The following is a 16,526-nucleotide window of genomic DNA, read 5'->3' on the forward strand; positions in this document are numbered from 1 at the left end:
CTGAGCCGAAGGCACATGCTTAACCAACTGAGTCACCCAGGTGCCCCTCTGTGAAGTTTTAAATAATTATTTTCCATAACCCTACCATTCTGTAAACTCTGAAAAATAATTTTTTTTTTCTAGGGGATGAACGTTATGAAGGATATAGAATCTTAAAGGAATGTTTTGGAAGGGGAGAATAGGAAAAGATAATACAAGGTATTTCTCCTTAAGTAAGCCTCATTGCAGTACTTAAGTCTCACTTTCCCTTCAGTATAGGTTTCTAGCACTTTAGCCACTTTACTCTGTTGCAAGTGGTAGCATTTTGTTTTTCTACCAGGTAAATTTTCAAAAGGACTGGATAATTGGCCAATACTACAACAATTTTTGACATATCAGTTTGTTACACAAAATTAAGAGCTCCTTGAAGGTAGGAGTAGGTCTTAGGTGTGTGTGTAACTCTAGTATTTAGCATGTATACATCATGTACATGGACATTTGTCAATACATGCATGTCACCGAATGTGTTAACTACATACAAGTGTTAGTGAATGTCTAGGGAGATTGTCTCTTCTAGGTTGTGAAAAGCTTGAAGGTGGCTTAGTCAAAATAGCAAAGGTTTGGTGCTATCAAAACACTGGTTTGGGGACACCTGGGTGGCTCAGTTAGTTAAGCATCAGTCTTCTGGTCAGGTCATGACCCTGGGGTCCTGGGATTGAGTCCCACATCCGGCTCCTTGCTCTACCGGGAGCTTGCTTTTCCCTCTGCCTGCTCTGCCTTCCACTCCCCCTGCTTGTGCTCTCTCCCTCAATCTCTCTCTCTCGCTCTCTCTCTGACAAATAAAAATCTTAAAAACAAAAAGAAAACACTGGGTCTGCCACATAGAGGCTGGGTGACTTTGGAATATTAGTTAACTTTTCTGATCTTCAGTTTGTTGCACTTGGAAAAGGAACATAATATCAATGTTGAAGAGTTTTGTGAGGGTTAACTAACTTTTGAAAGAAACAGGCACTTCACACTCTCATAGAAATGTGGTAGGTAGCTCTCATTGTTCTGTCACCCCTCTCTTGCTACCCTGCTCTAGCACTAGGCACAGTGCCTAGCACTTGGAAGATAATCATGTTTGTTGAATGAATCACAAAGAAGTGCCTTGACAAAAAACACACACTATTTTTGGCTTTCTATACAACATGCAATAAATTTTACAGCCTGACTCATAAATAAAAAGTAAAGAATCATTCATGATATGGTTTTATTACTCCAAATTTTCAATATTTTCAACTGAACTTCTGGTCTTCTCTCTCATTTATAAATATCATCTTAATTTAAATGAAAAACAACCAACCATCAAACAAAACTACAAGTACTTTAAATCACAGAATTTACCTCAAGTTTATGGTATTACTAGGTTGAATTTTCACATGGGAAACCAAAATGCTTATTTCTACTTTTTAAGAGATAATCACAACACTGATGTTTTAGTGTCAAAATTATTTCCTCTCTTTCCTTTCCTCTTATTTATTTCTTTCCTTTTTCTCCTGTCTTCTCCCCTACCCACCATCTGTTTGTTTGGGAGTTCAATGAGTGAATCATCCAACAGGCGAACGAACTCTGGATGACACATTACTTTAAGCCACATCTGAAATGAATTGAAAGTTTAAAAGGCCACATAACATCAATCGGTGTGCATGCTATTCTTGCTGAAAGACAATCAGATGCCAGAAGGGCCTTTTGTAATACTGTCCCAGGAACTATCAGTTCCAACATCCACATGTACATTCTTCATGTGAAACATGGCAGCCATTTTGTACTTACTGTTGTACGTTCATAATTCTTCAGATAAATGATTCACCACATTATGGTAGCATTAAGTCAGAGAAGTGAAACTAATAGCTAGAAGACAATGTCAAAACCAAGTTTTAGGTGACAATAGGAAGAGCAAAGCCTAGACAGACCAGAAGCTGAGTGTAGACCGATGGAAGGAAGATAGGAAGGAAGGAGATGTGGGTTGGTGGATGGATTTAGAGCCAGATTAGTTCAAAAGCCTGAATCAAATTTCAACTCTTAGCTGTGGAAATTGAGCAGAAGCTAAGTTTGTTTCCAAACAATGTTTCCAAACAGAAACTTCATATATTCAATGGAACCATTTAACAAACTGTCAGATATTCAAGACACGAAGGATGTATCACTGAACAAACTAGAAATCTGTAAACTCTTTTAACTCATTTAAACTTATTTAAATGATTGAAAATGGCAGAATCACAAAATTTTTTAAAAAGTAACATTACACAAAGAGGAATTTTATGACATTAAAAAAACACAATTTTCATTGAACTTAAATAAAATAAAGCCCTGAAAACATTTCAGAGATAATTACTTATTTATATTCTTTTTAAAATAAAACTGTACTATTAAAGAACACAGGTATGTGAATTTAACTTACTGGCAAGGTTAAAGTCCTTTAAAAACAGTCTCATCTCATCATTGTCCATGTGACTGATACTATTATCCCTATTTTACAGGTGGGGACATTGAGGGCCAAAGAATGTTTATGACTAAACACAATGAGTCAGTGTAAGGATTATGGAAAATCATGTCCTAGGCGGCATGCAAATGACTTCATCTTATGTGGGTTTGGCTATGTAAGTTACATTATCTCAGCAGTTTTGTGAACATGGCTTTCTTCATGATTATCCCTCTTCCTGTCTGGTTGTCCCAAGAGACCTGGCTGTTGAGAAAAGTTCTGTCAGAGCTGAGAATGAGTGCAAATGCCTGAGAGATACCATAGCCATATGCAGAATGTGCCATGCTACAGAGTTTCTCTAACGAAGGAATTCAGGAAAAGACTAGCTACTGCCAACCAGCTTAAGTTCCAAGGGTTTTTTGTTTTGTTTTGTTGGTTTTTTGTTTTTTTTTTCTTCCTCCTAGAAAAGTGCCTTTTTGGCTCTCAGTTCGTAGGGAAGTGAACAAGTCTTTACAGTAAGTCAGTCCTTTATCTCCTTTCACTTTTTAAATCTTAAGAACATGGTTGATACCATGTCTGTGTGGTTAAGCTAACGAACTCACTGATTACACTTGACAAGTGACAGCAATGGCAGCAACCCTGTTAAACTTAGGTGATGATGATTTCTTTAAATTTGGAATTCAAGATAAAATTGGGAAATTCATCAAGGAGGGGTGAATTTTTCAGGTTGTCCTATCACATAATCTGAAGTTTTTGGCCAACAGAATGCAGCTAATTATTTATTTTCTATAACTGGATCATTTTGAAAATTTTCCAGTTACTGCAGACTAAATTTGAAACAGGATATTGTATTAATCAACTCTTAAATGTGGCTTAAGAGTTTATGCCAAACTGGTTTCCTTGAAACCTCTTTCATTTGTGTTACCCTACTATTCTCCTATGAAAGAGTTGAAGATAAATGTGCAATGCTGTTAACCCATTTTGCTACTTGGATTATTATGTCCACACATTTACACATACATACACACACACACACACACACACACAGATGGAGTGCCTAATTATCCAGAAAAAAGGCCTCTGAATATACAAACTATTTTTGCCCAAGGCTCCTTAATTTATCCACCTTTATTCCATTAGTGGCCATTTTCCTTCCCTTGAAAGGTACCAGAATTAAAACCCCAGGAATTACAAAATAAACAACTCCTCCCTCCCTCTGTCATCCTTGTTCTACTGCTTCTGACCTTGACCCTAAAAACTAATCACAGCCTTATCAGAGCCAGTCAAGCTGACTGGGGTTAAGGTCAATTTAATTAGAACTTGAGTGTGCCATCAGGTGTGTGAATTTTTCCCCCTTCCAGAAAGAGGTTAGAAACATGAGAATGGAGCCCTGGTCGGGATTGAGAGAAAATAAATTGGTTTCACTGTGATCACTATGATCCCTGTGATGTCTGGCAATCTAATTTCTCAGTTGGATTACAACTAGGTGCCCTACATACAGCTAGTCTCAATAGCTACACAAGGCTACCAGAAGGAAACTTTAACTGGTGAGAATGCTGGAGCTGGAGCTGGAGCTGGAGCTGTCCAGGAAAGTGGGAACAGGGTGACATCAGCTGGCCTCCAGAAGTTTTGAGAACTTCCATTTGGCTTCCAAGAACAATTCAAGGTGTTAATTCTGATTTATAAAACTGTCTGTGTTTTGGATCCTAGTTACCTTAGAAATCAGCTCTAAGATTGTAAAGAGTTCCCAGATTTACACTTCAGACACCCAGAAGCAAGACCCTTCTGTGAAAAGCCAAGATGACTAGAATTAATGGCAGCCTTAATCGACAGAACCCTATTTTGTACATTCAGTTCCTACCGCTGACCCCAGCTTCCCTTACTGAGTAGAAATGTGAATGTGGGAAAATCTTTGGCATTAACAGCTTAATATTACTGAGTTTTTAAACATTCAAGGTCCAATTTTAGAAGAGTTTAACAACAAATTCAAGTATTTTAATAACTTATTGCTTATAACACCATACCACATGTTTATTTGTATTAGATCATATATTTAAACCATTATCTTCTTACTGGCAAGCACACATTCCCGTGAGCAATGAGATTTGAATACATTAGGTGTCATCCTCTGTAAACACATTTTTTAAAAAATCTGCCTTATATTTATACCAGGTTTTTAGAAGGATATGGCAGATTTTTTTTCTTAACCCTTCTGTGAGATTGATTTAACCTGCATACACTTGTACCTTTACTATTATATCCTAATTACTCACCCATCATCTCATTTTTCCAAGAAATTCAGAAAATTCTTTGATCCAAACAGTGAACTGTTGAGGCTGTCTGGTAATTCAACCTAAGTATTCCCTGAAAATAGCAGTATCCTCAATGCTCAAAGCTACTCCTTTTTAATATTCTACAGTGTTCCAGGACCATTCTGTAACATTCTTTTCACCTACAGCTTGCCTTCCTCGTATTTTCTTCACAAAGAATAAAACAGAGGCAAACTGGGTTAAGAGGCCTAAGGCCATCCAATAGAGTAATAATAGAAGTAGGATTGGCATACCCTATCTCCTTAAGGAAAGCTTTTTGTGTGTATGCATTTTTCTACCAACTAAATTACCCTGTACACTATCAGCAGTCTCAAGATGAACTGTTCTTGCTGTCTTTGTTAAAACACGGATATGGAGCACACACACATGAGAAAATCATATTAAAGAAGAAGAAGAAGTAGAGAGTCAATTCAACATTTGAGTAAAATACATAACTGAAATTATGTACAACTGAAAATGCATAACTCTGAAATTGCACAGTTACTGGTAGCCTTAAAGACTCTTGCAGTGGTATCAAAAGCAGAGAACTGCTGTGCTAACACACTAGGAAGAGCAGCAGTTACTCATTCCCTTTCATAAACTCCCCAGTACAGTCACTAGCATAAAAAGTAAAGATTGTTAGCAATGCCTAACCACCTCATTGCCCAAATAACTGTCTTTTCTTATTGTCTTGAGCATGAAGGAAGTGGCAAACCAGTAGGACTGTAATCTGTTATCTGTTACCACTGAGAGCCGTGTCGTGTTGTGACACCAAGAGAGAAAAAGTCCGGAGAGACAGGGGAAACGCATCCAATAAAAGCTCTACTAAACACTGCCCTCAACTTTCCTTCAAATGACTCATTTATAACTGTGGGTATACTGGGTGTGTGTGTCCGTGGGAAGAAGGAAAAGAGAAATATGTGAAGAAAAGTTTAGAAAAGATAGAATAGGGTGGGCAAGGGGTGACCGCACCAGAGTAGGTAGTCTCCTGGTCCTGATCCACATGCCTATGAATCAATTTAGTGTGTGCACACACATCCGCATAAACTAGCTATCCCTACAGATTATTGGATGGAGAAGCCAGACACTAGGTGGCAGAACATATGATGAATCCTCAGGCCAGGACCCTTGGATAATGCATACCCTGGAAGTTGAATAGCACACATCAAAGGCACACTTGTTCTAGTCACTAGAAAGCACACCAATAAAAGTAAATGCAAAAGGAGCTGAATTGTAATGCTGTTTTGCTAAAGTTCATCTGGCTGCCAAGTATGGTCAAAACAGCTTTTTGTTTGCTTGTTTTAAACCCTAGAGCTTGTAGCTGTTGGCTTTTATGATTAAGACATCAATTTTGAGAAAATCCTTTAATTGTTATGCTTTTTAAACCTTAATGCCTGGATACTACTCTAAAGATTCCCTTGCCTCCCTTCTGTCCCACTCTGTAAAATGTCAGCTCCACAGTTCTTCCAGGATCCAGCACAAAGCTGACTAGAAAGATCATAAAACTAGAGGATCACAAGCATTAAGATAAAATAGTGCTTTCTCCCATGAACTAAAAACTGGTGTAAACTTTTATATAGTTTGAACTTAAAGTTAAGCTTCAAATAATCCTAGAAAGAATCAATATGAATTATGGGATAATAACAATGAGGAAATCATGTTTTTATAAACACATTGGTTCTGTAGAAAAACTATTTTTAAACATTCTTAATGAAATGTTTTAAGAACCTAAATTGAAAAAAAACACTTGAAGTATTAATATGAAGTCTGGTTGACTTATTTTACTATAAATTAGAAATAAAATATAGATGCTAAAATATCAGCTATCAGTTTATAGCTGATATTTATAGTTTTATAGCAAATCGTGTATGCTATATAAGCATATTCTGATTGGACCCTTGAAGATCTATGGGTGGATTTCAGACAGCATATCCTTTACAATTGTATGAAAAATTGTGCACCTATGTGAAGATATCTTCCATCAAACTTCAAACGGGTTTAAGACATATATAAGAAAACTTTAAAAACACTGACCCAAAGGCTACATCTTACACAATTCAAATCTTTTTAGTAACCAGTACTGCTTTTCTTTTTGGAGTGGTTTTCCAACTTAAGATTGTTATACTTATCCAACTAGTAAGGCATTATCTCAAACTTTTGTAATATTTGGTCTGTGCACTCATTGCACAATGCAAATTCCTTTTCATTATCCATGCTGTACGGAGGAAGGGTTAAGAAGTGTCTAATAGAATAAAGACTAGGAAGAGTGTTTTTAGAACCTTAGAAAATGTATTTAAAACCAAAACAAAAATGAATATATACTGCCCAATATTATTATCTATAAATTACAAAGCAGTTTCATTTTCTTATTATATTTCAGAGAGAAAAAAAACTTTCTTCCCCTGCGTTTTAAATATATTCATAGGCACTATGAGTATCTTATAAAAAGTTACTTGGCAATGTGTTTAATGACTTGCAACCAAATAGTAACTTTAAACTGTACAGACTTTTTTACTTAAGCTAATAGGCAGTCTTTCATTTCCAGAACAATCTCATAAAAAAAAATGCAAAATAAAAAACCAGAATAGTTTTTCTTCTTTGCTGTGCAAGAGCAAAGACCAGGATATTTTTATCCAAAAGATGCATTTTTCTTCTCCGGATTTCTTCTTTTTTAAGGTTTGTTTATTTCACTTAGCATAATCCCCTCCAGTTCCATCCATGTTGATGCAAATGGCGGGTATTCATCCTTCTGATGGCTGAGTAATAGTCCATTGTATACATGGACCACATCTTCTTTATCCATTTGTCTGTTGAAGGGCTTCTCAGCTCCTTCCACAGTTTGGCTATTGTGGACATTACTTCTATGAACATTGGGGTGCATGTGCCCCTTCTTTTCACTACACCTGTGTCTTTGGGGAAGTTTCACTCATCTGTGGAACATTAGGAATAGCATGGAGGACATTAGGAGAAGGAAGGGAAAATGAAGGGGGGGAATCAGAGGAGGAGAACCATGGGAGACTATGGACTCCGGGAAACAAACCGAGGGTTTCAGAGGGGCAGGGGTGGGGGGATGGGTTAGCCCAGTGATGGGTATTAAGAAGGGCACATATTGCAATGAGCACTGGGTGTTATACGCAAAAAATGAATCATGGAACACTACATCAAAAACTAATGAAGTACTGTCTGGTGACTAACATGTATTAAAGAAAAAGATTTATTTATTTGTTTATTTGAGAGAGAGAGAAAGCACGTGAGCAAGCGTCGGAGGTGGGAGGGTAGAGGGAGTGGGAGAGAGAAACCCAAACAGACTCAGTGGTGAGGATGGAGCCCATCACAGGCCCGATCTCATGACCCTAAGGTGAAACCAGGAATCTGACGCTTAACCAACTGCACCACCCAGGCACCCCTCTTATCCAGATTTCTATGCACCAAAAGAATCTTGACTATGGGGGACAAAAAGAGTTCACAAAGCTGAGAGTCCAAAGTTCCCTGTGCAATGGCAAAGGACTTGTCAACACAATCAGGAATAAATAATAAATGCTTGTTTGTCAACGTGCATCATGCAGAATGCATGGTTCTTTGACAATTTGTTCAACCGGTTTTCTTAACTTTATATAAACACAATTCAAGAGATGTTTTGAAGAAGCATGGACTCCCAGTATTGAAGCCTTATCTTTATGTATATTCTGATTAAGTATCAACAGGTTTTGAAAACTGACTACAGACTTACCTAACTCATAAGGCATTATCTCAAACGTTTATAATATTTGGCTTTTGCGCATGATGTGTCCCAGTTTGTCATAAGTGGACTCCAAAATCAAAAGAGAAAACAATATCACAGGAGGTAGAAAAACAAGATGTCTGAATATTTCACTTTTTGGTTAACTTTTCAAGGGTTTGTTTATTGGTCTTCTATAAAATATTACCCTGCAGAACAATTTCTGAACTCCTATTCTTTATGTTCAACATTTTTATAACTTTATCCTAAAAACTGCATATCTAGATTTGCTTCCCAAATTAGCAGTGTCCGTAAGGTTTTGGGACCAGAGAAACCTGAATTCCAGCTCCAGGTCCACCATTTGCCTATTGATGGACCTCAGTCACTTGTTTCATGTCCATAGGCCTTAGTTTTCTTGTTTACAAAATGTGTATTATCTCATTTAATACTCCAAACAACCTGGCTCATAATGTTTCTGTGAAGATTAAATGAGTTGATTGATATGAAGCTGTACATTGTCTGGCTCAGAGTAACTGTCTAGTAAGTATCAACCATTATTAAAATGTATTTATACGAATGTTCTGCTCCTGCGTGGTTGCTTACTCATTGTATACTAAGATGTATTCTGCCTCATCTTCATGCCTCCTAAGAGGATGCCACACATCCAAATGCTAATCATACATCAAGTCTCTCTGTCATACATCCTCATAAGATCTTCCCTCAGAATTTCTTCACTCTTTTTTCATCAGGTAATTATTGACTACACATATCATTTGATAGTTCATTTTTTACTATCTATTATTTATCTCTACTTCCCTAAACTATTATTTATACTGTTATTTCAATCTTTGTGATTTCTGATGTCAAGGATTTATGTTCAGTATTCCAAACCGGACTGTAAATTCCTTAAGGGCAAACATATCTTACATGTTTTTTCTATTCTCTATAATACCTAGCAGAATGTCTTGTTCTGTATGTACTATGTAGTGTTGATTTAATTTTTTAAGTCTGTAAGAGAGAAAGAATCTAAAATTATCTTGAATATATTTGTTTTTACAGAACCCATGCCTATAGCACTGAGCTACATAATGGGATTTGGAGTCCTAAGAAATTATAGCCATTGATGTGCTGGAGCTAGACTCTACTCTTACAAGAGCCAGTGGTGTGTATCTCTTTCCCAATTCTGCATGCAATGATGTCTCATTGGTAGTTTGAAACAAGCCATATTAAGAGTATTTATACTATGGGAATTGGCAAACACTACAAATCTGGGCTTTCTTTTTCTCATCTCTTTTGTTCTCTTTCATTCTTTCTTTCTTCCTTTATTTCCTTCCTTCCTCTTTTTTTTCTCTCTCTTTCTCTCTCCCTCCCTTCCTATCTCCCTGTCCCTTTCTTTGTTTCTTTCAGAGGAAGTTACTATATATTTACCAGGACACCACTGGTTAGAATCCACAAAGATAGATTTAGAGCCATCCATAATCTGTGTATATATTTAAATACATCTTTTTTTAAAGATTTTTATTTATTTATTGAGAGAGAGAATGGTAGAGAGAGAGCATGAGAAGGAGGAAGGTCAGAGGGAGAAGCAGACTCCCTGCTGAGCAGGGAGCCTGATGCGGGACTCGATCCTGGGACCCCAGGATCATGACCTGAGCCGAAGGCAGTCGCTTAACCAACTGAGCCATCCAGGCACCCTATATTTAAACACATCTTAACTATTGAGCAAACTCAGATAATCTATGACTCTTTTCCAGAATCAGAGGGCATTCTGTGCACATAGAAATAACATTCATATCTTATAATTTACAGTTACCATTTAAATAGTAATATCCTTTGCAGGTTTCCTGTCTCACATTTAGGTCTTTCATCCATTTTGAATTTATTTTTGTATATGGTGTAAGAAAGTGGTCCAGTTTCATTCTTCTGCTTGTTGCTCTCCAGTTCTCTCAACACTTGTTGAAGAGACTGTCTTTTCCATTGGTTATTCTTTCCTGCTTTGTCAAACGTTAGTTGACCATATCATTGTGGGTCCATTTCTGGGTTTTCCATTCTGTTCCATTGATCTAAGTGTCTGTTTTAGTGCCAGCACCATACTGTTTTGATGACTACAGCTTTGTAATATAGCTTGAAATCCAGAATTGTGATGCTTCCAGCTTTGCTTTTCTTTTTGCTTTGGTTATTCGGGGTCTTTGTCATAAAAAAAGAATGAAATCTTGCCATTTGCAATGAAGTGGATAGAGCTAGAGTATATTATGCTAAGCAAAATAAGTCAGAGAAAGACAAATACCATATGATTTTACTCATGTGGAATTTGAGGAACAAAACAAATGAACATGGGAGCAAAAAAAGAAAGAGAGAGGCAAACCATAAAACAGACTCTTAACTATAGAGAACAAACTGAGGGTTGCTGGAGGGGAGGGGAGAGGGGGACGGGCTAAACGGATGATGGGTATTAAGGAGGGTACTTGTGATGAGCACTGGTTGTTATATGTAAGTGATGAATCACTAAATTCTATTCCGGAAACTAATATTATACTATATGCTGACTAACTGGCATTTAAATAAAAACTTGAAACAAAAAGAATATCCTTTGCAAATGATCTTGATATTTGGCAAATAGTCCATATGTTTGTATAGTGTAGCTACGGCCTTAGTAGTTATTTTCCAGAGATTTTATGTATGTATAGCTTGTAATCCTTCTAATCATGAGCTCCTTAGAGGAATTTACTGGATTAAAGACAAGTGTCAGTCAAGAGCTATACTAATGACTGTACTGGGCTCAAAGTAGTCACTCGGGGAAAAAAAATGTATGTCCATTTATTACTTAATTTTAAAATTTAACATTTTTGAAGATGAGAGGGAATTTAAAAGAAAAAGAATATGTTCCAGAAACTAAATAATTACCAATGCATAATTACATTGTCAGCCTTGGAGATGCAGATAGAGATTATAGCAGCTTTTTTTTTTTTAAATGTTTCCATTCATCATTTGTTCTGCAATTCAAGCTTCAGTGTTTAAAAGGTTCCATTGTCTGCATTAGGTCAGCAATATAACCCTTGAGAAACCTGTATCTGTTTAAAACCATCAGCTTGATTTTTTTTTTTTTTTTCCCTAAAGCACCTCCAGTTCAGGTCCTGGAATCAGCCCTGAGCCTCTCTGTATTACATTCAGGAGAAATATTCTTGAATGTAAGAGGGAAAGGAACAAGAGGAGGGCACATTAGTAAAATCTTGGTTTGCATGTGATATATTTTTCTGCCATGAAAAGGTTTGTTATGAAGGCTGATAAAAAATAGCAGTGAAAATAAAAATATCATTCCATATCATAATCACATACTAAAAGTCCAGTGATCCATCAAACACTCAAGACAAGACTTTATTGTATTCACATTCTAGAAATTCATCTCCTATTTCAGGAAAACCAGAAACTTTGTCTTACCACAGAGACACTGTGGTTAAATTACCTTGACCAAGAAATTCAAAGGAGAGCTGAATCCCCTGTATACAGTAAAACAGACATGGGGTTCTAACTCCCTTGCAATAAGTTAAACTTTAATGATCGGATTTCCTCATTTGCAACTTCCCAATTTTGCCAGTTCAAGATTTTGGTCCTGGAATGCTCCCTGTGCTCCCTGCCAGGGCCTGAGCGCCTTATGTTCCTGTCCTCCAGCAGCAGCTGCCTGCAGACAGACTGAATTTAGGACGTAACTTCTCTGTTAGAATGAGATTAACAGGTGTTAAAGACATGTTAGTATTTAGATGAGGGTCTCACCCAGATGTTAACAGAAGAGATTAAAGAATATTTGGGGCATAAACTGTGCATCTCTAGAATATATATTGTGACAGGAACAAACATTCCAAGTATTCGCCTTTTGTGGAATCACTAGAACCCTTCTGCTCACACTCTAAATGAGGAGAGTATCCACGATAGGACGTCTAAATAGAGACTCAAGATTATGGTGCTTACTGGGGCAAAGCAGCAAGGAAAAACATCCAGACTAAAAAGGCAGTTTACTCTGTAAACAGTAATTTTAAATTGACATTTGACTTCAGATAAGTTGAAACATCTGAGCCTGAATCCCATGCCAAATTAAAACATACATAAAAACCATACTTTAGGGTTGCAGAACTTTCAAAGATGGAGTGGTAATATAAGTATATTCTTTACACAGACCTGTTCCTAATCATGTATCTTCCATGTTTAAAACACTTCAGTTGTTTCCTATTTCGCTGTAGGACAAAGTCCAAGCCTCAGAACGGCAGGCAAAGCCCTAATGATCTGATTCCTCCTGCCTCACAGTTCACTCCTTGCCCCCAAACATCCTCTGGGCCACTCATACCACATTTCTCCCAGTTACCTTGTTTTCAGGCCTTTTCACAAGCTTTTCTGTACCCAAAGCTCTGGCTGATTCCTATATATTTGGGAGGCCTTAGCTTGGGCCTTTCTCCTGGGAAACCTTTGCAGACTCCTAAAGGCATGATTAGATGCCTTTTATATATTCTCCATACACCAGGTACTTCTTCATGTAATGCACTGATATATTTTAAGTGTCCATTTACTTCTGTCTAGCTGACTAAGCAGTCAGCTTCATAAAGGCAGGGGACAGTTCATTTTGTTCATGCTATGTCCTCAGCACACTACCTCCCTGTCAGTAATCACTGGTTACTCAGTGAATAAATTAAGCTCTTGTAACATTCTATTTGATTAGGGACCACAAGAAGCTGAATGGTTAGTATCATTGCAGGGAAATTCGTGAGAGAAGAGAACCTGTTCTCTTGATTGTATGCACAGCACTGACAATAGTAGATGCTCAATAAATATTTATTAAAGAAAAATTTGGAATACTAAGTAACATTTAAAGTATAATGCATTGCCTTTGATGTAATGGTTAACATGACATTAACACTAATATTTCTAACAAGAATGCTAAACAGTTTCAGATCTGTTAAAATCATAATAACCCGGGGGGAAAATTACCCTTCTTTTTATAGCAATCATTACTACTGTAAATATTAATGATTTTGCCTATTATGGTCAAGAATTTTTGCCTTCTCAAGTATTGTCCTGATTAAATATTTTGTAGTCTATCGAGTAGTGTTTTTAGATTTGCGTCTTTGATTTTCGGTAATATCTAGCATCCCTAAAATATGTTATTTTTCAACTACATAAAAGTGATTCTTGATTCCTACAATAGAAACATGGTGGGGTTTCAACATTCCTCAAAGAGAAAAACAAAAGAAGTTATTTGTAAACATCTTCACCTAGAAAACTTTTGGAGAAAATCAAAACATCTAGCTAGAAGGTTATCTGAGGGATGATCTGGTTCAGCACCACACTTAGGGCTGAGTGGTTTCTTCCTACTTTTAAAGGAAGAAGGCAACTGGTATTTGACTAGTCTCCTCCAAATAGTTACATATTTTTCCTTAAAAATAACGCTAGTCCACACACACATACACATCACTCACAGTCATTACTCTATACATAAGTCAGACAACTTGCATAACTACTATAAATGTTGAAAAAACTTACATACCTACCTGATCAAGGAGAGGTAAGTAGAGAGTGCATAGATTTATGGTAATCACATCACATCCACACAAGTGGTATTCTCCACCACTCCCCATCCCTATCCCTACCATTGGAGAGAAGGAATCTGTTTTACAGTCCTAAGTCAAGAAAATATACTGAGTCATAATGATTATTGTGATTCAGATTATATTACTATAAAAATATACTCCTAGTTTATTTTTAATAAAGTAAAAGAACAACAACAAAAATTATTTGGTATTCATATCTTATCTAGAGAAGTGATTGAAGTTTGAGCCTCCTATGTTAAGAAAAATGAGCAAATTACAGTTAGCAAAGTCTGCATATTTCTCTTCTCTCTCACATAGCGCTCTGCTCCTTACCTCCATAGTTCCTCATTTGGGCCTGACTTCTTAAAACGTTCTTTTCTCTCTTTGAACTCAGGAATCATCAGGCAAAACCAGTAACATCAGAGTGGCTCAGGGTTGAGAAAACCCACCCTTCTGGAAGCAGAGTGAGAGAGGAGCCATATGGTGGTCTGGAGAATATGGCATTTCCGTTCACAACCCAAGCAAGGTGAGAGCATGAGAGTTGGGCATCTTAAGCTAGTGGCAAAAGAAGAGTTTCGGGAAAAGCAGGGTGGGTGATACTGGCTATCCAGTAGGTTACTTATCAGGTGATATGTCAGGAGCCCACATTCACATTCAAAGTCAGGGACTCAGGAAGACAAACAAGAATAAATGAGGGTCCAAGGCTGAGGGGGAATGAGGGTACCAAAAAGGGTACTAGAATAGAGCTTCGAACACAAGGATCAAGACAGAAGAAGCTTATCAAGCCTGGGTCAATACTGGGTGACTGATGATGCTGAACCACTGAGTGCTGGTCTAAATGATTCATAAAGATCCTGGGAAAAGGTGTGCTGGGCCTTGAGATATGTTTAGAGACACCAGACTTACAGAGGATGAGGAGGTAGGGTATTGGAATTGATTTCTGGACCTTTCTCTCATGTCATGATTTCCTTCAGAATTTCCTGCACTGGTCTCAGGGCTTTCTATACATATGATTAATCCTTTCTGCTTATGTAATCTTAACTATAGGATGGCCTCTTACCAATTCAGACTGTTCCTTTCCACATCTCCAGAAGGCCTTCACAAGTCAAGGAGGAAGCAAATTGTCAGCAAAATCAATCCAGTGAGCACAGGAAAATACTGAAGCTGTTCCACCTCTGCTTCTCACATTTTTGATCTCATACAGCATGGCAACCAGAGAAGAAAAGTATACTCAAAGAAAAAATATTTTGCACTGATAAAAGGTAAAAATGCCTGACTAAATGTACTTAGGGCAGAAATAACCATGGCTGACCATTAATCAATTATGTATCACTGTCACTAAAAATAATCTATCACAAAAACATTCCCTCTTTCCTCTTAGCTGTCATTATCCTTGCTTGAACCTTGTTATTGCTAATTTGGATTCTTAGAATTCTCTGTTAGACAATTCCATAGCAATTGATGTTTCCCTGCTCCAATCCTATCTATATATTAAAGCCCCTGTGATTTTTGTCACTCTGTTATTCATATATTTCAATGGTTACATATTGCTTACCAAATTAAGTTCACTTTTTTAAATCTGACCTAAACATTTTTGCAACATTACTTTCCACCATCCAACCTGTACCCCATAAATCTATAAAATTTTATTATTCCTGGTAATAATATTCCTAATAATAAATCCAAATACATTTATCTCTTTCTCACATCAGGCCTTAGTCTTTGCTGTTTCCTGCTAAGTATGTCCATCTCCATCTCTACCTGATAAAGTCCTACCCATTCTTCTAGATTCTGCTTAAATGTCTAAAGTATTCCCTCCTAACCTCTTCCAATCCATAGCTGTCTATCTCTCATGCCAACTATACTCATCACACTCTGTGCTGGATTAAGAGTTTTCTGTGTCCATGGCATAGGGCTTGCTCCTTTTAATATTAACAAATATTTATTGAATTTAAACAAAGCAAGCATGATTCTTATAGACACACACGTATGAGCCACACACAAACAACACTATTTTATAATAGAGTACTGTGCCCAATAAATTCAGACCCATACACTAAGCTTCCATAGAGAAAGTACAGAGATTCTAATCTTGCAGAGGCATGGTCACCATGCAAAGTGTATTCTCAGTTTTCTAGAGTTTGATTTTGACCACCATCCTCTTGAAAAAACTCATGTCTACAAAATGCTTTCAGAATCTTTATGGAAACCACCATGTAGTCAAATGAGAGAAGAGAATTGAACTAATCAGGTAATCATAAAAATCATATTTTAGCCATTCAGTCATTCTAGTAAAATCTGTGGAAGCTGAACATAGTAGCCCAGGACTTTCTTTTTTTTTTTTCTTTACCAAATTATGCAGTTAATTCAAAAGGAAATCTCCATGACATGGTTTGTTTTGTTTCTTTAGTAGTGGTTTCATAAGCACATGGGTCATGATAGGGGTAGATGTTAAAGCCCTCTTAACTTAGAGGGGCCCT

At 37.0% G+C, this 16,526-nt stretch overlaps 1 protein-coding gene across 1 annotated transcript in view; it reads left to right on the forward strand.

Moving 5' to 3' along the window:
- LOC141372947 (uncharacterized) overlaps nucleotides 1-16,092 on the forward strand; it is a 195,903-nt gene extending 179,811 nt beyond the window's left edge. Inside the window, exons 6-7 of the mRNA XM_073893526.1 lie at nucleotides 14,441-14,572; nucleotides 15,094-16,092. The gene's annotated coding sequence lies outside the window, so the exon portion shown is untranslated. The remainder of the gene's footprint in view (nucleotides 1-14,440; nucleotides 14,573-15,093) is intronic.
- Nucleotides 16,093-16,526: the final 434 nt, after the last annotated feature.

The sequence above is a fragment of the Callorhinus ursinus genome, unplaced genomic scaffold (genome assembly GCF_003265705.2).
Source record: "Callorhinus ursinus isolate GAN/ISIS: 27379988/994484 unplaced genomic scaffold, GSC_fseal_2.0 scaffold6, whole genome shotgun sequence".
NCBI classification, from domain to species: domain Eukaryota; kingdom Metazoa; phylum Chordata; class Mammalia; order Carnivora; family Otariidae; genus Callorhinus; species Callorhinus ursinus.